This window comes from Rhinolophus ferrumequinum, chromosome 24 (assembly GCF_004115265.2).
Source record: "Rhinolophus ferrumequinum isolate MPI-CBG mRhiFer1 chromosome 24, mRhiFer1_v1.p, whole genome shotgun sequence".
NCBI classification, from domain to species: Eukaryota; Metazoa; Chordata; class Mammalia; order Chiroptera; family Rhinolophidae; genus Rhinolophus; species Rhinolophus ferrumequinum.
In genome coordinates this window covers 8,228,224-8,248,661 of record NC_046307.1, presented here as the reverse complement: position 1 = coordinate 8,248,661, position 20,438 = coordinate 8,228,224, and the positions used below count along the sequence as shown (strand labels likewise).

Below are 20,438 nucleotides of genomic sequence, written 5' to 3'. Positions count from 1 at the left end.
AAGTAATGATGAGCATAATCAACTTTCCTAGGTCTTTGCATCAACTGTAGTGATGGAAGTGTGATTCCTGTAGGTGATCTGAGTTACAGGAACTGCTAACATTGCGGTTCGTTGCATACCTTTTAGTTGAAGGAAATGCTAAATTGTGATTTGAGGTTAGTGAAAGTAAATATTTCATTTTCCCCCCATCTTTATTTTGCACACTGAACCCCAGATCCCTGTGGGTTGGTAGTCTTTGTGTTAAGTACCCTTCCTTTAGGAGCTCTTAGTTTAGGCCGTGGGACTGATACTTGAATAGGTCATTATTGCAAGGATTTGCCTCATTCACCTTTGCATTTTCATAATCCTACAATGCTCATTGAACACTAAGCAGATAACTAAAATATGCTCTCATAGAGCTGATAATTCTGAGGGTACATAAGGGGAGATTCCTTCTGTTTAGTGGTTACCTCTGTTTGTTAGAGTAGGTGGCACTGAGCTGCATCCTAAATTTAGGATACATTGGGATTTTCAGGTTGAACAAAGGAAGGAAGAGGTACTTACAGTGGAGGCATGCTGATAGACATAGCCTAAGGAAAGGATATGGTAAGTTTTGTGATTTTTGAGAGTTTCAAGATATGAACATAAGGAAGTGGCAGGAAATGAGAAGCTGGAATAATGCTGGGGCTCAAATTATAATGCAGGGGCCGGCCCGGTGTCTCAGGCGGTTGGAGTTCTGTGCTCCTAACTCCAAGGGCTGCCGGTTCGAATCCCACATGGGCCAGTGGGCTCTTAACCACAAGGTTGCCGGTTTGACTCCCGCAAGGGATGGTGGGCTGTGCCTCCTGCAACTAACAACGGCAACTGGACCTGGAGCTGAGCTGCACCCTCCACAACTAAGATTGAAAGGACAACAGCTTGACTTGGAGAAAATCCTGGAAGTACACACCGTTCCCCAGTAAAGTCCTGTTCCCCTTCTCCAATAAAATCTTAAAAAAAAAATTTATAAAGCAGTTTTGTGTATACTAGGCAGCTGGGAACTATCAGTGGTATGATGTGATCAGCTTTGTGTCTTGCGACTTAATCTTAGAAGGCATTGTGACAAATGGGACAGAGTGGGGCGAGACTGGAAGCAGATCCAGTGAAGGCACCAGTATGTTACAGGCCAGAGAAGGTAGGTATGACAGTAGCAGAAGGATGGGAAAGGAGGAGCTCTATCTGGGAGAAAAGGCTTCAGTGTTTGACTGAATGTGGAGTGAAGGAGAAGGACTTGTGGCTGACTCTATTGAGAGACGAGGGCCTGGGAGGTGGGAATGCCCCTAAGCTAGGTGAGAAATGCAGGAGGGAAGAGCAGGCCTGTGGAGACGAGAAGGAAGTTTAGCTGCACTTAATACAGTTTGTGCTACCTTGAGATTTAGGTGGAGAATTCTTAGTAGGCCAACAGTTGGGGCTAGAGAGAGAGATTTTGCAATCTTCAGATCATTGCATTACAGTCATCTGTGAAGTTTTTTTAAATTTTAAGTTAAATTTAAATTACTGTGAAGTAATTTTAAATTAAGTTTATTGGGGTGACTGGTTAATAACAGTATGTAAGTTTCAAGTGTACAGTTCTCTAATACATCATCTGTATATTGAACCGTGTACTCACCACCCATAGTCTAGTCTCCCTTCGTCACCATGTATTTGACCTCCTTTACCCTTTTCATCCTTCCCTCATCCCCCGACCCCCTTCCCCTCTGGTAACCTTCATACTACTGTCTGTGTTTGTGAGTTTGTTTGTTTGTTGCTTCCTGTTTTATATCCCACATGAGTGAAATCATACAGTTCTCGTCTTTTTCTGTCTACTTATTGCACTTAGCATGATACTCTCAAGTTCCATCCATGTTGCAGATGGTAGTATTTCATCCTTTCTTATGGCTGAGTAGTATTTCATTGTATATACTCGCATATGTGGGTTTATTTCTGGGCACTCAGTTCTGCTCCATTTGTAGGTGTGTGCGTCTTTTTCTGCCAGTAGCATGCTGTTTTGATTATTGTAGATTGCAGTATAATTTGAAGTCAGAGACTCTGATACTTCCAGCTTTGTTCTGTTTTGTCAGGATTGCTGTGGCATTTTGGGGTCTTTGGTGGTTCCATACAAATTTGATGATTTTTTTTTGTTTCTTTAAAAAATGTCATTGGGATTTTGATGGGGATTGCATTAAATCTGTGTATTGCTTTAGGTAATATAACCATTGTAACTAAGATTTGTAGTTTTTGATGAGTTTAACAAATGTTTAAGTCATATAATCATCAGCTGTTAAAAGTCATATAATCATCACCACGGCTGATATGTAGACCATTTCCATCATCCCCAAAAGTTCCCTTGTACCCCTTTTTTAGTGATTCTCCCCTTCCCCGCATCCAGTCCCTGATAGCCATTCATCTGATTTTTGTTCCTGTAGTTTTGGCTTTCCCAGAATGTCATATAAATGAAATCATACATTGTATAGCCTTTTGTATCAGATTCTTTCACTTAGTATAAATGGTTTTGAGATTCATTCATGTTATTGCATCAGTCATTTGTTTTTGTTGCTGAGTAGTATTTTGTTGTATGTGTGACAGTTTTTAAAAACACATATACCTGGGCTCCAAACTGTATTGTATCTGAATTCAGAAAGATAGCCAGGAAATGGGAATGTGTTGGAAACTGGACATGGTGAGGTTATCGGGGAGTAGAGTGCAAGGAGGTGACATTGTCAAACGTTGTGCACAAGTTGGGGCATTAAGAGGCTGTGCGTAGGTAGCTTTTCCAAGTTTGGCTCAAAAGGGGAGGAAATGTGTAAATCACATGTAACTTTTTAGAGATAAATGGGTGGAAGAAACAAATCAGAGTTACGGGAAACAGGCAAGGGGTGACTGGTTAGCTCAGTTGGTTATATGTTGGTTAGAGCTTGGTGCTAGTAACACCAAGGTTGCCGGTTCGATCCCCGCATGGGTCACTGTGAGCTGCGCCCTCCTTAAAAAGAAAAAAAAAAAAAACAAACAGGCAAGATGGAACAAGAGACCAGAAGGGAAGGGGTCAACTCTGTAGACTTGGAGAGGGAGAGGGACACCTTTCTCTTCCAGGTAAAAGGGAATGGGATAGGATTAGGTGCTGCTGTAGGTGAATCTAAGGATGATAGAAGCGTGTGTGCGAGCACTGATATAAAAGGAAACGAGTCACTGACAGTTCTGCAGTAGTGGAATGACCTGATAAATAAAGCATTACATCCCTGGAAGGTGAGTCTGGAATGAGTTGGAACAGGAGAGCCTAAAGTTTTTAAAAAACGGCTGTATCTACTTATAATATCTTGAGGGCCTACACTTTAGTATTATCATGAGAAATGGAAGTGATAGATACTAGAGATATTTTTTATTTTTTGTGATTTAGAGGTTATATGGAGAATTGTTAGCAATTTAAACTATTAGCTAAACAATTATTTGAAGAAAGATTGAATAACCTGATGAAATTGGTGTCATTGAAGTGAGGCTTAATTTTTTAAGCTTTTGCTTTTTTTGTATGTGCCTGAAGAATCACCACTGTGGTTGTAAATTCACTTATTTTAGTGAAGCCATCACTAAATAACCCATAGCGCAAAGACTCCACTAACACCTGTTTCTATATTTTAGACAACATCCCAGCTTTCAAGTACTAACTTTAGGCTGAAATTGAAAAATAAAACCTTAATTTTTCCTGTTTGGGAATTAAAAGTACTTTAATATGATGATTGAATGATTTTGCTTTCTTTCAGATAACCTCTTGATTCTCATAACTTCAGAGGCATTTTGTGAATTAAAAGACCATTCAAAGCATTGGCCTTCAGGTTGATTGTTAAATATATAAAATACTAGCAGGCTTGTTTTGAAACTTTGTTTATATTTCTTTTATAACTTAGAAGTTAAACTTTTTAGCAAGCTACTGACTAAATATGGGACATGACTAGGTTATCTGTATATTTTGTTCAGTTTTTCATATCCTCAAGAATGCTGAGATTTTCTCAGCCTAAAAATAGTTTATAAACTATTGATGTGGAGGTCATTTTAGAAGTGGAGAGAAAAAGAGAAAGAGAAAAATAGATTTTACTGTAGAAGCTGCCAGTTATCTGTTGCCGATTTTCAGAATTACACCTGTGTCCCTGACTTTCCAGCAGAGGTACATCCAGACCCTCACTTTAGCTTCCTTTGGGACGTCTTCATTTTGACATCCCTCTCGTGCCTTAGGATAATTATAAAATTGAATTGTTGAGGCTCCTTATTTCTACCACCAGGTTATATTGAGGAACAGTTAGCACTGCCTTAGTACCACATTCAGTTATTCACTAAATCTTTCTGGTTCTTGCTTTTCAGATCCCTTTTCACCATTGCCATTACCATCATCCTAGGCCCAGACTTGGTAATTTCAGGCTGGTTTTTCTCTGTCACATTTTTTAATAGCACCATATTGTGTCCCTTTGTAAAGAATATGTAATGTTACTGGTTTTTTGGTTTGGGGTTTTTTTGGTTCATATCTGAAAGTTTTTAGAAATCTTATATCTGAGAATTTCAGTGGGTGAATTTTACCTTTTTGTCCTTATTTTCCAAATCTGTACATAAAGCAAGGTTTAGTAAGCCTGTGAACCTGCTGCTTTTATTTTATTCTCATCTTTAAGTTCTAGTCATTGCGGTGCGCAGATCTTCATATCACAGTGCCCTTCAAGTCTAGAAATTGCTAAAGAATTTAGGATGTATAATACTCCAGTATATGATAATTAACGTTTTGGTTCATATCCTGTCTTCTTAATTAGATTTATACTCTTCCAGGCCTGGGATGGCTGTTTTAACCTCTACAAAACCTTTTTAACTTTTATGTATAATAATACAATAGATATTTACAGTGCTACTATTTTTGTAGCATAGAATGAATGCATGTATTTTTATATCTTCTTTTCAGCTTAGTGTTGTGCCTGGCACAAACTAGGTTTCTAATGTAGTTGTGTTCGATGAGTAAAATGCAGTTAACAATAACAGTCTTTTATTGTATATTTACAGTATGCCGGGTATTGAGCTACACACTAAGCGCCTCTAAATCCTTACAACAATTGTATGAAGTATTGTTATTTATATTAGTAGTTGTGGTATTTACCAGTACAGCTAATAAATGACAGAACTGGGACTTGTACCTTGGTCTCTTTGCTTTTAAAACCACATAATTACTGTGCTATACTTCTTTCCATATAGTGTATTTTGTGAATTTATGTGATTAAAAAATTTTAAGTTTAGATTAAGCATACTAGGACTATCTCATATTTAAGTGCGTGGTTATACATGTGAAGCTTACTCTGTAAATGTATACTCTTGAAATATAGCATCATTGTTTACCCTATACATTGCACTGTTAATAAAACGTCTGGTTTGACAGAAATCAGAGAGCAGTGCACACCTATCGTAAACTCAGAGTTGGAAGTGATCTTCTAGGGTCTGACCCCAGAAAGGGAAAACAGCTTGCCTAAGAAGTGAAACTCAAAACCAGACTGGTGTAACTGTGTTAGGGTACAAGCTGAGCTTTGTAACAGAAACTGCAAGATAACAGTAAAATAAGATGAAACTATTTCTCTCATGTAATAGTAAAAAAAAAAATGTAGGTAGGTAGTTTCTGGCAGGAAGACAGTGTAGTTGCGTGAAGTCGTCTGGTGATCCAGACTGGTCGGGTCTCTAGGACAGCTGTACCATCTGGTTTCTCCATCTGAGTCCAAGCGGGCTGCACTAGGTATTGCTGTTCCTCAGCTATCCGGAAACGGGTAAGGAGAGAGGAAGGAAAAGCTGTTTGTACTTAAGGCGATGACCTGGAAGTTGCACACAGCAATTCTCCTATTTACTTGAACTTGATAATATGGCCACATTTAGATGCAAAGGAAGCTGGGAAATGTAGTCTCTAGCTAGGTAACCATGTGCCCCTGAAAACTCTGGTAGATTTTTGCTTTTAATGACCCTGTGCAAAGAACTACTTCTGTTTTTGCACTACAAGCTCTACTCCTGTTCCGAACAGATAGACATAGTCCTTATTCTGTGATTCCATTTTCTTCATTGTGTTGGGGGGGGCGGACAAGACCACCACCAGGTTTGGTGATTCACTGTAGTAACTCACAAGACAGCATACAGTCATGCTCAGAGCTACAATTTACTACTGTGCAAGGATACAAAGCTTATATAAATCAGCTAAGAAAAAAGCCCTTGGAGCAAGGTCCAGAGGAAACCAGGTGCAAACTTTCAAGTGTCCATTTCTAATGGATTCACATAGGGTACATTTAAATCCTGCAGCAGTAATGTGCTATTATTGGGGGACCGGTCAGGTAGTGTCCAAGTTTTTTTGGGGGACTGGTCAGGCTGATTAGCGTATACCAAAATCCCGACTTCCAGAAGAAAACTAGGTTTTCAGCATAAATCACAGTGTACAGTTTAATCACAGTAAGCTACACTTATGACTTAGGGGAAGTTTCACACTAGTGTAGGAACTGTTTACCAGTCACTTTCCCAGATGCCAGCCTAAGACCAATGTTGTAATCAGGGCTTTCCACGGATAACAGTCTTAGGCCCGCACACTATTCTCTGGCTTTATTCATGCTGGTTTTCTAGGTTTCCTGTAGAACGATTGTGTTATTTGATTCTCCCAACAACTCTGTGATTGAGGTTGGTGGAGAAGCGACATGAAAGGTTAGATGTTCTGGTAGTTTCCCATAAAAATCTCCCTAAATTTAAGACTTGGACCCCTCCCCCTCAATCTTGAGGGAAGAGAGAAAAGAAGATTGTACAGTCAATTTATATTATGTTTAGAATGATTATTCTTTTTGAGGATAAAGAGTTTGGGGGAATACTAAAAGCAGTACCCCCTGAAATGACTATGTACCTTAGAGTAAGTATGAGCAGGTAGGTGCTGAAAGAGGTATTTTTATTTCATTCTCATTAAAAAACCACTAAAATCCTATGTAGTGTTTTGTTAACATTAAACTGATGTCAAGATAAGAAATTTCATCAGAATTCTTTCAAAACTTAGTTTGACTTACTGGCAGGCTACTAAATGTCACCCACGGTGCTAGACACTACATCTGTGCACAAGAGAAGCTTGGTCCGTCCTCACAGGGCTTATGGTCCAGTAGAAATGCAGAAAATAGACGATTGCAACAGTTGTCTTTCAGGCGCCAGGATGGAGGATGTCGTTTAGGGTTCTGCCTGGGGAAAGAGATGTTGTAGAGGCAAATGGGAGGGGAACCTTTTCCAGATGTGGTGGGGGATGGGAGTGATTAGGAAGGCTGCTGGTGGGAAGTCACGTGGACGCGGAGACCTGAAAAATGCACCAGGCTAGTAGGGGAGGAACCGAGAAAAATATGCCAGACCAAAGGAGAAACAGTGAAGAAGGTTTGAAGTGAAAACTGCGTTTGTAGAACTGATTGGAGTGGGTATGGGCAGGGGGTGGGAGGAGAGAGTAGGCGAAGGCCACTCTACTAAAAACTTAGAACTTTATCCTGAGAGCTGTAGGGAGTTAACTAGGGATTTTTAGTAGGTGACTAACATGTTGAGATTTTCCCACTTTGGCTGCCCCGTGGAGAATAAATGGGAGGAAAGCAGGAGAGGCCAAGGAGACTAAGCAGTGAGATCCTGTGGTTCAAACTGGGATGGTGGCAGTGGTGGTGATATGGTTGGACTCAAGACATTTATTCTAAAATAGGACGTGGTGGCTTCTGGATTTTTGGTTTGAGCATTTGGGAGACTAGAGACTTTAATAAGTAGACATTAGAGAAATAAACTTCTCATTAATTCAGCCACTGGCTTTCTTGTTTTGGAACACGTCCTTTTTCTTCTGTTTCTTAGTTTTGTGGCACTTTGCTGGATTTTTTTTTTCTTCATTTTAGCATTTACTTTTAATTAGTATTTTAAGCATCGCATAATCTTACTGCCATTATTTTGAACATATTTAAATGTTTTTTGTTATAAAATGATGATTTCCCTTAATTACGTGACTCCATGCCTTTTTTTAATTTATTGGGGTGACAATTGTTAGTGAAATTATATAGATTACAGGTGTACAATTCTGTATTACATCATCTATAAATCCCATTGTGTGTTCACCACCCAGAGTCAGTTCTCCTTCCATCACCATATATTTGACTTTGCTGGTTTTTGAGTGGCCATCAAACTTTTCTCTGATTAGTTCTTTTCTATCCTGAAATGTTCCGTGGAAAATCAGATCATGTTCTGCCGTAAGATTATGATGTTATCAAGCTTTATTATATTCCTTAGAGGAGAAGGTGTCTAAAACTTGGGGAGTCAAAGTGGTTATTGAAATGAACGTGAAGTTTTGGTTCAGACTAGACGTGTAGAAGAGTGTAATGCTAAAGTAAATGTCACTCTTTCTCCAATTTCTAGGGTCACTTCTTCTTTGTATTGTTTCTTATTTATCTTTCTCAAAAATGTTTAATGCACATGCAAGCATATTGCTGTTTGTTTGCCTCCACTTTGATGGTATACATACTGTTTTGAATTTGGCTTTTCTTCATGTAATAATTACCACGGAGATCTTCATACACAGCTCTGTCTCATCCTTTTAAAGGCTTGCACAGTATTTCTCTGAATAAATGTACAGCTGTCCCTCGATATCCATGGGGATTGGTTCCAGGAATTCCCACAGAAAACAAAATCTGCAGATGCTCAAGCCCCTTATATAAAATGGTGTTGAACAAGGCATGCAGTCAGCCCTTCGGATCCACAGATTCTCAACCTCGGATTCCCAACTGCGATGTGAAACATGCGGATACGGAGGGCTGCCTATACTGTCATTTATTTATCAGGTCTTGTGTTGGTGGGCATTTTAGTTTTTTCCCCCTTTAATACATTTAGTTCTGCAGTAAACATGCTTGTATTATATATGATTATATTAAACCCAGATTTGCATCATAGGTGGATGATCCATGAAAGATGGATTTTAAAAGTTTCTGCCTAATGATTTGTGGAGAAAATGCTCAAACCTTGTGGCAGATATATGTATATCTCAACAAGTACCAGGATTATTAAAATTAATTATAAAGTATTACAATTAAAATAAAGTTACAATTTTATAACTGGGACAAAAAGGCACTGTACTTGGGTGAGAAGGTTGTAATTCACCAAATGTTTATTGAACTCTCAATATGTGTCACACTGTGTTAAGTATCCCTGTACTAATCACAGACATAGTCCTATCTTACAGACAAGGAATCTGAGCACTGGAGAAGTGAAGGTGCTTCTGTAAGATCACAGTCAGTGTGTGGCCAGGCTGGGATGTAAATCCAAGTTCGGCTGATTTGGAGGCCATTCTTCTGTTTCTGCCCTGTTGGATGTGGGGAGTGATTCTTGGTCTTAGCTTAGTGTCTGTTAGGTTGTGGGCTAATAGCCCATTGTATGAAGGCACTTGTGTTACTGCAGTTAGTCCTGTTAGCATAATACACAGATGCGCTCTACAGTTTTTCTGGAAGAACATATTGATACATGTTAAAATACAAAACCCAGTGAAAGACAGTGTTTGAAAAGCAAGCTGAAATGTCTGTATTTCATGAACCAGCCAAGTAATGTAACATGATGGTTTTATTGAAATTTATAAATTCAAAAGTTGTGTTTTGTGCTAGACTTGTCTATCTGAATTCAGCATAGAGTTCAGACTAGTGAGCCAGTTTACATACTGACTGCTGTGTATGTGTACTTGTCTGTAATGGCACAGGGAAGAGGAGGGGGTGACCTGTTTTCTTGTTTAGTCGATGAGCCTGAACTCCTTATGGATGGGGATTGTTTCACGAGTTGGGTACGAGCCATGGCTGCCTGAGTACTCTGCACAGGACCCCTCGTTGAGTTAAAGCACCCGTAAAAAAATTGGTGTTCCTGGTCTGTACAAGCTGTCAGGACAGTACTTAGTTTACCAAATACTTGGCTTGATTTTCTTCAATCATATATCTGTAGTAGAAGAGACAAAGGAATTGGAATGTAGTTGTAATTTGTTTCTGTAAAAATTCCAGACTCTAAGTGAAGAAAAGAACAGGATGTTACTTGTGAAACAGGAGGACTGGATGGAGTCTTTTGAAAACTATGTAGATTTTTCATGGGCAGTGGATTTCTTCAGGCTCTCAATCCCGTGTCCAGCTGCTGGGAGGAAGCCTTTCTCATTGCAGTGCGGAGAGGCTTTTATTTGCGTGAAGTCAGACTTCTTGGTATGTCACCTGACAGTCAGATGAACAGGGTTCATTGCTATTCTTAACCCGGACGGGCACTTGTGCATAACTGGAGTTTTTAGGGATTTTGAAAAGTGGAACTGCTGAAGAAAAATAGAGATGCCACTAATGTGCAGTTGACCTAAAGATGTTATTTTCAAATGTTAACATCAAAATCAGCTCAAGTCTAGTTACAAATTTGGTGATATGTTTGCTTTAAAGCAGGGTGTCCAAACTGCGGCCCTCGGGCCAACTGTGGCCCACAATCCATTGTTAATTGGCCCGCAGCAAATTCCAAAAATATATTTAGTTAAATAAACCAGGTGAGGCAATACGTACTTCACCTCGAGTGAGTGGCCCGGCTGTTTGTATATTTTACCACATATGGCCCTTGGTAAAAAATGTTGAAAAAAGTTTGGACACCCCTGCTTTAAAGTATCTGAAATAAAAATTTAAATGCTGAGATTTTAGATATACTTATTTTATCAAAAGTTGATTAAAATTATGGTGATAAATTTAGGACTGTTTGAGAATGTTTTAAGCTGGTGGTAATTATTATCTAAAAATATCTAATCTATGAATGTTAAGTGTGAGTCTTATTCTCTTTCTGTCATTCACTGCTCTTTTTCTTGTTTACATAGGAACACTTACTAGAGATATTTGGAAAGCAGTGTGTTTTTATGTATTTACCTTACATATTTCTAAGTAAAATTTAAATTAAAACTTGACATTTATTAGTTAGCTATTGATCTTAATTCAGCTTTTCATAATTAATGTTATTATTTAATTTTACTTGACATGGACCTGAATTTATATGGTAATGTTTTTGATGCTCTGTGAACATCTTAACTGTGTGTCTCCACTTAGTCATTTATGACTTGAATTAGTAGTGAATTTAGATTAAGGTATATTGTTTTTATATTTTAAATAAATTCTACTGTGAAAGTTTAAAAATATTTTTTCAATATGCGTGAGTAACCAAGTTGAACAACTTGGATAGTGGTTCTCTCAATTGTTGTAGCTGTTTTTAAAATTCTCCCAGTGTCCCACTGAAGTTTTGTAAGTTCTGAGGTATACAGAATTAATGTCAGAAAGGTAAAAGCCACATAGGTCAGGTATAGTATTTCCATTAGGTACATGTGTTGCTGAAAAATACTCAGTAAATATGATAGCTGATATGATAGATGGCGTGCTCTCATTGTACAGAAATTTATTCTTGCTGAAGTTCCATTTCACCAAGAATTCATGTTATAGATGCTTAATTTCCCTTCTCTGAAACACTTTCTGTAAAGTTTTACTTTGTGGGTATGATTTTGTACATGTTAGATTATGGGATAAGTATAAATGGATTTGGGATCCTTAATTAATGCTGGTACTAGTTTATATTTTTATCTTACAGTATTTTTTCACGTGTTACCTAATTTGATTAAATGACGGCCAAGCAGCTGACTATACTTGCATTGAAATGTAAATGACAATCATTAGGGTTTCGTTAATATTCTGGGTATAATTGAATTTAGTATGACTATACACAAACAGACTAAAGATTATCTAGTATTATTTTTATATTTAGTTTATTAGAATGTAGTGGGAGAAAAATAACTGGATGTAAACAGCCTATATAAAAAGCAAGATTTTTCTCATAAGAAAAAGGCATAAATTGATAACTTAGTTCTTAGGAACTCAGATTAACAAATAAATCATGGGATTATTTTTCTGTCAGGTTAGAGAATTATAATTCCTTAGTGAAATAATTACTGTCCATAAAGTCTGTACATACGGGCTTCCAGCATTAAAGTAGTACTTCTTAAAAAAGCCATTGATTCATTCACTTGTTCGGCAAATTAATTGAAGTTGTATTATATTCCTTATCTCTCCCAGCTTCTTCCTATACTGTGTTTCCCCGAAAATAAGACCTAGCCGGACAATCAGCTAAAGGGCGCATTAGAGTTGATTGTCCGGCTAGGTCCAAAAATTAATATAATTTTTGCTCCAAAGGGCGCATTAGAGCTGATTGTCCGGCTAGGTCTTATTTTTTGGGGAAACACGGTGATATTTAAGAAGTTAACTGAAGCATAAAAAGCCAAAACAAAATGTAAACTATAACTTGTGATGAACACGTTGTCAATTTGGGAGGAATTTCCACTATAAAATCATGTTTGAATTATATTGAAGTGCAAAATTGTTACAATAATGACACCTTGTTACTGATGATCTTACCTGCTTAAGAAAATTTCTTTTAAGCACTTCTTTAATGTGTGATTCCTCGTGGAAATGCAGTGATAGCTCTGTAGTGATCTATGTTTTTTTCTTAATTGTTTTAAATACTTTAAAAACTTTCTACAATGCAATTTTACATGTATTTTGTGGTTCTTCTAATTTTCTGTACGTAGATTCTCTGATTTTTGTATGTATCCTGACCTTAGGTCTTTTGACTCCTGAGTTGGGGAAGAGTTATTGAATTGGGTCCTCTACTCTACAAAAAATTGAGTGCTGTCTGTAAACTGAGTAAATAATTGTCTGATGCATACAGTCTGACAGTTAAGTTCATGAACTTGTCGCAACGATGTCGCTAACCTGTTTTGATATCAGCGGGATTATTCATTATGAATTTGTACCAACTGGACAAACAGTTAACCAAGTTTACTGTGTATTTGGAAGTGCTGAAAAGGCTGTGTGAAAAAGTTAGATTACCTGAACTTTTTTTCAACAATTCATGGCTCTTGCGTCAGTCACTACAATGCACCAGCTCATGCGTATGTAGTTCTGTTTCTCACTCATATATATATAGATGTTCTTTTGACTAATAAAAGTGAATTCATAGTAGCTTTCTATCATAAAATCTGTTACTGGATACTAAGTGTCTAGTAAAAGGTGTCCTTTTACTAGAAATGTTTGGAAATTGCTGATATAGATCATATTGTCATGATCATTATTTTTAAAAATACACAGGAAATACATCAAAAGGAAAAAAAGAAGATCTCTTATCTGATACAATTGGAACTTCCAGATTAATGGAAAAAGTCAGATGAAGTGAGGCATTTTCAAAACTGTACATGTAACATTTTATTTTTTAGCTTACAGCATACAAATATACATTCACTTGCTGGTCCTTTGATGGTCAGTATGTTTTACAGAGGAAATGGTGAATGTTATTTCTGCATTGTTGGGCCAAAAATTAAAATGTTATGTAAAGTAAAAAAACATTGCAAGGCTTGTATACTTTGCTTTCAGGAGGCATATTGAAACATTGGCTATTAGCAGCAGATTTCTCTGAAGCAAAATCTTTCTACAGATTTTTTTAAAAACTTGAATCACTTTCCCCATATACAGAAAATATTTCTCCCATTGAATATGGTCCTTTTGGCTCTGATGTTTTGGGGTTCTGATGGTGACCGGTTCTTAGCATGTTGGTGTTACTTTGGGAAAGATTTTTGGCTTGTCTCTTATAGCCTAATTTAATTTAATCCCCCTCCCTCCGTCTGTTCCTCCCTCCATCCCTCCCTCCGTCCCTTCCTCACTCATCCTTCTCTCTGTTCCTCAGTGATTCATCCTTTACCAAACTCCGAATGTTTTCTAGTACTAGGGGCTCTTTCTCTAATTCTGTATGCATAGCCTTTAAAATTTGGCTGCCCCCTCTCTCCATTTCTTGCAAGAGCTCTGGGTGTTAATGGTTTCTCAGAGCTAGTCTGTTTCCTTGTGCATGTTTTCATTTCAATGAGGCAACAATGATGGATAAGGCTCAGGAAAGGACAACTAATATAGTACCAGGTACATAGTAGGCACTGTACAAATAATTATTGAATGAGTAAACTTAAAATCATCAGGTGTGATAAATACACTGTACAGTCAGATTTTTCCAGACCCTTTGATGGTAAGTAAAAGAGAAAATGTATGAACGATCAATTGGAAGTAGGAGTAGAGGAAGAGAAAAGACCAGTTGGTATTTATCTACAAGTGCATGAAATTCAATTTTAAGATGATTGATAAGGCAGAAGAGTTGGTCAAATAAAAGTGAATTTTCTAGGGAAAAAAAGTGAATTTTGTAGGTACCTTCTTTAAGCGTGACAATTGCTAACGTGTTGAGATGCAGACTAGCGTTGAGATGCTGTTCCTCAACCATGTTTTTATATGATTGTCCCCCAAGGAGCCTTTCTTAGCCATTTTTTCCTCCTTAATCTCTCCCCTCTTTCCCCCCAATGAAATTCTAATACTGCTGTGCATTTACTTATGTATTGTGGCCCTTTGGAGGCCCACACCTATTAGCATATCTACAAATTTTTTTGTTTCCTTCCTTCTCTACTCCTGCCCCTCGCCCCAAGACCCAAATTTGCCTCCTTGGACGGCACCATGTTCTCATCAAGGATGCATGATTTAGACCTAACTTGGTAGTGAGTAACATTGTTATAGGAATTCATGGGGTCTTCTGAGGTGCAGTGTCAGTGTGTAAAGGTGTCTAGTCCGGCGTGTTTATCTCCTATTAGCATTCTTTGAAGGTGTCAGATAAAAAACATGCAGAACAGGTAAGCTGACATAAACTATAAATAACATCTGTGTAAAATCTTAAAATACTTTGTGGTTCATCACTGAGTAGTTTTCTTACTAATATTTAAATTAATATGCTGACTACAATAGCTTAATACTGAGAAAAGTTTTGCTATAGTATATAGATAATTTTTGTGAGTGGTGATGAGTGTTCTTACCACTGTTAATAATTTGGCTTAGTTATGTCTTCAGTTAAATTTTGATAAAAAGAGGCAACATGATGAAGTGGAAATCATGACGGATTAGATATCAGAAGATTTTGGTTCCAGTAAATAAAGGATTATTCCAGACCCTTTGAGTGTTGATCAGAAGTGCACACCAGTGGAAGATTAGAGATGAGAGTGAAAGAAAGGGGGGAGACACGCCAGCACTAGCCAGAATAGTGATTTTAGGGGCCATTTTTGCTTCTCTTTCACTTTTTTCACTTGAAAAATAAATAAATTTAAGGTGACTATACCATTTAAAATTATTAAAATTAAAGGAGTCACTTTGAGGTTATTGTTAGTTGTTGTTTAACACAATGTTCTCCTAGTGTATTGCAATAGAATTAATCTGCCAGGCAACATCTTGGTAACAAATCTATTTACTTAATTTCATATCTATAATTTTCAGAATTCACTTCTTTCCATTAGAAGGTAAAGGTAAAGGGAATCAAGGCTTTAAAAAAAACCCTGACCGTTTCAGGGACGTACTCTGCAGCAGCACAGATGTCGTCCCAGATAACTTGGACCAGCTTTGTTTTTGAACAGCAATAACTTAGGAGTTTCTTTGTGAGACCAAAACAACTTCACACAAGATTTCCATTTAAATATAAGGTGGTGTAATTTCCATCTCTATTCTTATCTTATTTAGGCATGTCCCAAAGTCTAAGCTTCTCTAAGGATTGAGCCTTCTTCCTTTTATAGATAGATAGGTAGATAGACGGGTCTTTTTCCTTTAAGAAAAAGAATATTATATGTTATATATGTGTGTACATATACATACATATGCCATACACACACACACACACACACACACACACACACACACACACAATTTCCCTTTAAGAAAAAGCCGCTTGTAGCCTCACCTCTTCTTCTGCCTGTCGGGGGTAACAATAGATCTTGGTTGCCCAAGATAATCTCAGTTTACACCTTTGTGTTTAGGGCCCCGTTTTACTTTCAAAACTTTGAGGTTTGGGTGGTCAGTTAATTATATGTCATTCCTGTATCTTCCCCTTTCACAGGGAAATCTTTCCAAATAGCGTATACTTACTATCCTTACTTTCTCAGCTCTTTTCCTTCAATCCATTGCTATTGCTTTGTGACTGTCCCTAACCCCACCCCACTTCTCCACTGAAATGGTTCTTGCAAGAGTACCAAAGACCACCAAATTACTAAATCCCACGGATACTTGTAGTCTTTATAAATGTTGGCCTTTCTGCAGCCTTTGGTACTGTGCACCATTCCTTTCTTCATCTTCATCTTCCTTGACTTTTGAAATAACATTTTACCATGGGTTTCCTCTTTTGTCCCAGGTGTCCTATCTTTACTGATCTTCCTAGCTTCTCTGCTTCTCTTCTCTCTGTCATTAAAATATTGCTGTGTCTTCCCAAAATTCTAGTTTATTGATCCTTCACTTGCCTTTCTCTTTTCAATTGATGTGCTCTCCCTGAATGATTTCAGTGGTGTCCCTAACTCCTGTGTGTAGGACTCTAGTCTCAGCCGCCTCCTGAGCTCTAGACCATTTTTTCGCCGTTCTATTGGACATCTTTCTGCAGCTTTCTCACAGGTCCCTTGAACTCATTCTGCTAACATCCTTATCTCAAACTTGCTTTCCCCTCTGTGTTCTCTACCTTGATTAATGATATCTGTTTTAATCAAATCCAAAACCTGAGACTCAGCCATCATCTTCCCCCATTCCCCATCCAGTCTCCCAGCTCTGTCCCTTTCTTTCTGCCTTCAGTGCTGTTCCTTGGTTCAGGTTATATAACATTATTCTTACCTCCAGACCTCCCTCTCTAGTCAGTTCTCCAAATTTCTGTCAATGTGGTTTTCCAAAATGCACAAATGATCTTGTCATCTATTGTTAAACACCCCAGTTTACTCATTTCCTGAACGATGAGGTTCTTATGTGTCTGTGTGAAACGGTTCCGAGTGATGGATGACCTGGGCTCAGCCTGCCTTTGTAGCTGCGTTTGTCCACTGCACAGTCCTGAGCTGGAGTCACTAAGAATTATAGCACATGCTGTTTTCTTCTTTCAGGGAACACAGTGCCCTTCTTCCCCTCTGAAGCTGATAAGTTTTAAATAACACTTCCTCCTTAATCAGAAATACAGAATAATGTTTAAGATCATGGTCTCCAAAGATACACCTTCTGGAATCTAAACCCAGCTTTGCCATTTGCTAGATAGTTATTTTATTTTGGACCCATTACTTAATCTCTCTATGCCTTAGTTTTCTCACCTGTAAATAAGAATAGAGTTGTTGAGAAGATCAAATGAATTAATGTTGTGAAGATTAAATGAATTAATCTACGTAATGCATTTGGAATAGTAGCTGGTTCAATAGATAGAACTCTTCTCATGGTATAGTCATATTTTTCTTTTCATGCTTAAATGCTTTTAATCAGTGAATGAATACGTAGATAAAGAATGTGTCAACAGATGTACTCCCAGCACCTGGCATTGTGCTTAGAGAATGGTAAATGTTTAATTAATCTCTGTTTTAATGAGATGTCTATAATGTAAATACATAGTTTGGTTATATATAGTGTTATTTTTTCTTCCTACAATCCTTTCCTTTTTAAAAAGTGAGGTACAATTTACATATAATGCAGGCATTTTAAGTGTATAATTTAATTTTGAAAACTGTATACACCTGTTTAACTACAACCCCAGTAAAGATGTAGAACATTTCAATCACTCCAGAAAGTTCCTTCATATATCTTTCTAACCCATTCACCTCACACCCCACCCCTGGCCAACCACTGTTTTGATTTCTCATGTAAATGGAATTACCAATACGTATTCTTTTTTGTCTGGAGTTTTTCACTCAACAATGTTTTAGAGTTCATCTTTGTTTCTGTGTGATCAGTAGTTCATTGCTTGTTATTTCTGAGTAGTATTTCAGTGCAGGAATATATCATAGTTCGTTTATCCATCCTTCCATTGATGGTCATTTGAGGTGTTCCCAGTTTTTTGCTATTGTGAGTAAAGCTGCAGAGAACATTTCTGTGAAAGTCTTTGTGGACTTGTATTTTCATTTCTATTGGATATGTACCTATGAGAAAAAGTGCTGGCTCATAGCTGCCAAATAATTTTCCTAAACAGTGTACTGTTTTATACTCCTACCAACAGTGTATGAGAATTCCAAGTGCTTTATATTCTTACCAACAACTGGTATTATTGGTCCTTTTAATTTTAGCCATTTTATGGTTGTAGAGGGGTTATAATTTGCATTTTCCTGATGATTAATACTATTAGCATCTTTTCCATGTGCTTTGTTCATTCATCACTCATGTATCTCCTTATGTGAAATGCCCAAGTCTTTTGCCCATTTAAAAACTGGATTGTTTATCTTACTGCTTTGTAGTTCTTTGTAGGCTGTTTACATGGCTGTGTACAATTCAGTGGGTTAGTTATATACATTGCAAATATTCTTCCAGTTTTTGGCTGGCCTCTTAAAACCAAAAACAAAAAAACAAAAAACTTTTGATGTGTAGGCTTTAAATTTTGATAAAGTCCAATTTTTCAATTTTTTCTTTTATGCTTAGTAATTTTTGTGTCTTAAGAAATCTTTGTATACCCTAAGGTTGCATAGATATTCTTCTATGTTTCTTTCTAAAAGCTTTATAATTTTAGATTTTACACAGTCTTATTTTGAATTAACAAGTATGCTTTGTAAATGCTTAAGTAAGTTCAGGAGAAAAGCATTCTATCTTTTTTATTATTGAGATATATTTCACATACTATAAAATTCACCCTTTTAAAGTGTGTACAGTTCAGTGGTTTTCTTTAGTATAGTCACAGAGTTGTGCAACCATCATCACTTTCTCATTCCAGAACATTTCGTCACCCTATAAAGAAAAGAAACTCTACGTATTGCAGTTTATCTCCTTTCTCCCCCACCCCCACCCTTCCTGGGCAACCACTAGTATACTCTCCGTCACAGTGGATTTGGCTATTCTGGACAGGTCATATTAATGGGATCACACAGTATGTAGCCTTTTGTGACTGGCTTCTTTACTTAAGGCATAATGTTTTTAAGATTCATCCATGTTGGAGCCTGTATCCTTTAAATAGCTAAATAATATTCCATTATATGGATATATACCACGTTTTGCTTATTCATTCATCAGTTGATAGATATGTCTTTAACTTTTTAAAGAAAGCTTGTTTTAGTTTTTCATATTGTGGAATATTATAGTTCAGTCCACGTACTCATAAAATACTTACTTAGTGCCTGTAGTGTTACCTTTATTTAAGGGTATGTAGTTTTACTCATTTAATGTGCTTGGGATTAGGGATTCAGAGATGAATCCCTCAGGGAGGTTTCTGTCTAGTGGAATAAAGAGGCATGTAAACAGATAACTTCCAGTACAATGTGGAAAATACTATTAGCGTTATAATCTGAAGTAAGTGTAATCTCAGAAGTCAGCCCTAACTCTACTGGAGGAATTAGGTAGTCAAGTCTTCCAAGGAAGTGACATTTGAGCTAGATCTTTAAGAATGAATAGGAATTTGCCAAGGTGGTTGGGGATATTTCAGGTAGAAGAAGTGGCTGTCCCGAGGTAGGAACTCTGAAGTGGGCTGGTATGTCCTGCGCCTCCGAGGTCAGCATGATGGTGGCATGGGTAACACGGAGGCGTCTGGAAAGGCCGGTCAGGGCCCATTGTGGACATCTTCACATCTAAGCAAAGGAATTTGGGTGTTATTTTTTGGGTGTCTTGGAGACCAAAGGGGTTTGGATGAATGAAATGGGGGTCACTGCTAATTCAAGGTCTCTTGGAAGACCTCACATCCAGGAAAACCCAACCTCTCATTTTTTCCAGAATTCTGTCCTCAGAGGCACTTAAAAAAATGCATATACCTCCCCTACTCCCATACTGGCCTCTTACTACCTCCTCTGTCACAGTCTCTTGATTCCCTGTTTTGATTTATTTCATCTGTCATTTACCTAAAATTATCATGTTCATTTATTTCTTTACTTGGCCGCTGCGTCTCTTGCTTCCAGAGCAGGTTCTTTATTATCTCGCCCCAACCAGCCTTTGGCACATCGGAGGCACATGTCTGTTTCTTAGTAACTGTCCCATCAGTCGTATTGTGTTCAGTTCACCAGACATTATCTACACCACTATTATGCTTACTGATTTCTCTTTCCCTTTCCTCCCTGTCTCACTCCATCAACTTTTTAAATTATGAAATAAATGCATAATAAACGTACATAAAACAAATGGGATAGCTTTTTTTTTTTTTGTACTGTAAAGTAAATATCCATTAAGTGCTATCCAGTCAAAATATAGAACATAGTACTGCTCCATTCCTGGTTATGCTCCCACCCCACAACCACCTCTCTCCCAGGGATAACCACTCTCCTAACTTGGAAACCACCCCTTCGTTTTCCTTATAGTTTTAAAAACTAACTATGCATCTCTAGATAAAACTTTACCTGATTTAAACCTTTTTATAAATGGAAAAATACA

At 37.5% G+C, this 20,438-nt stretch overlaps 1 protein-coding gene across 2 annotated transcripts in view; it reads left to right on the top strand.

Moving 5' to 3' along the window:
* The window catches only part of FNIP1 (folliculin interacting protein 1), a 110,530-nt gene that overhangs the window by 20,191 nt on the left and 69,901 nt on the right, over nucleotides 1–20,438 (top strand). The window lies entirely within an intron of this gene.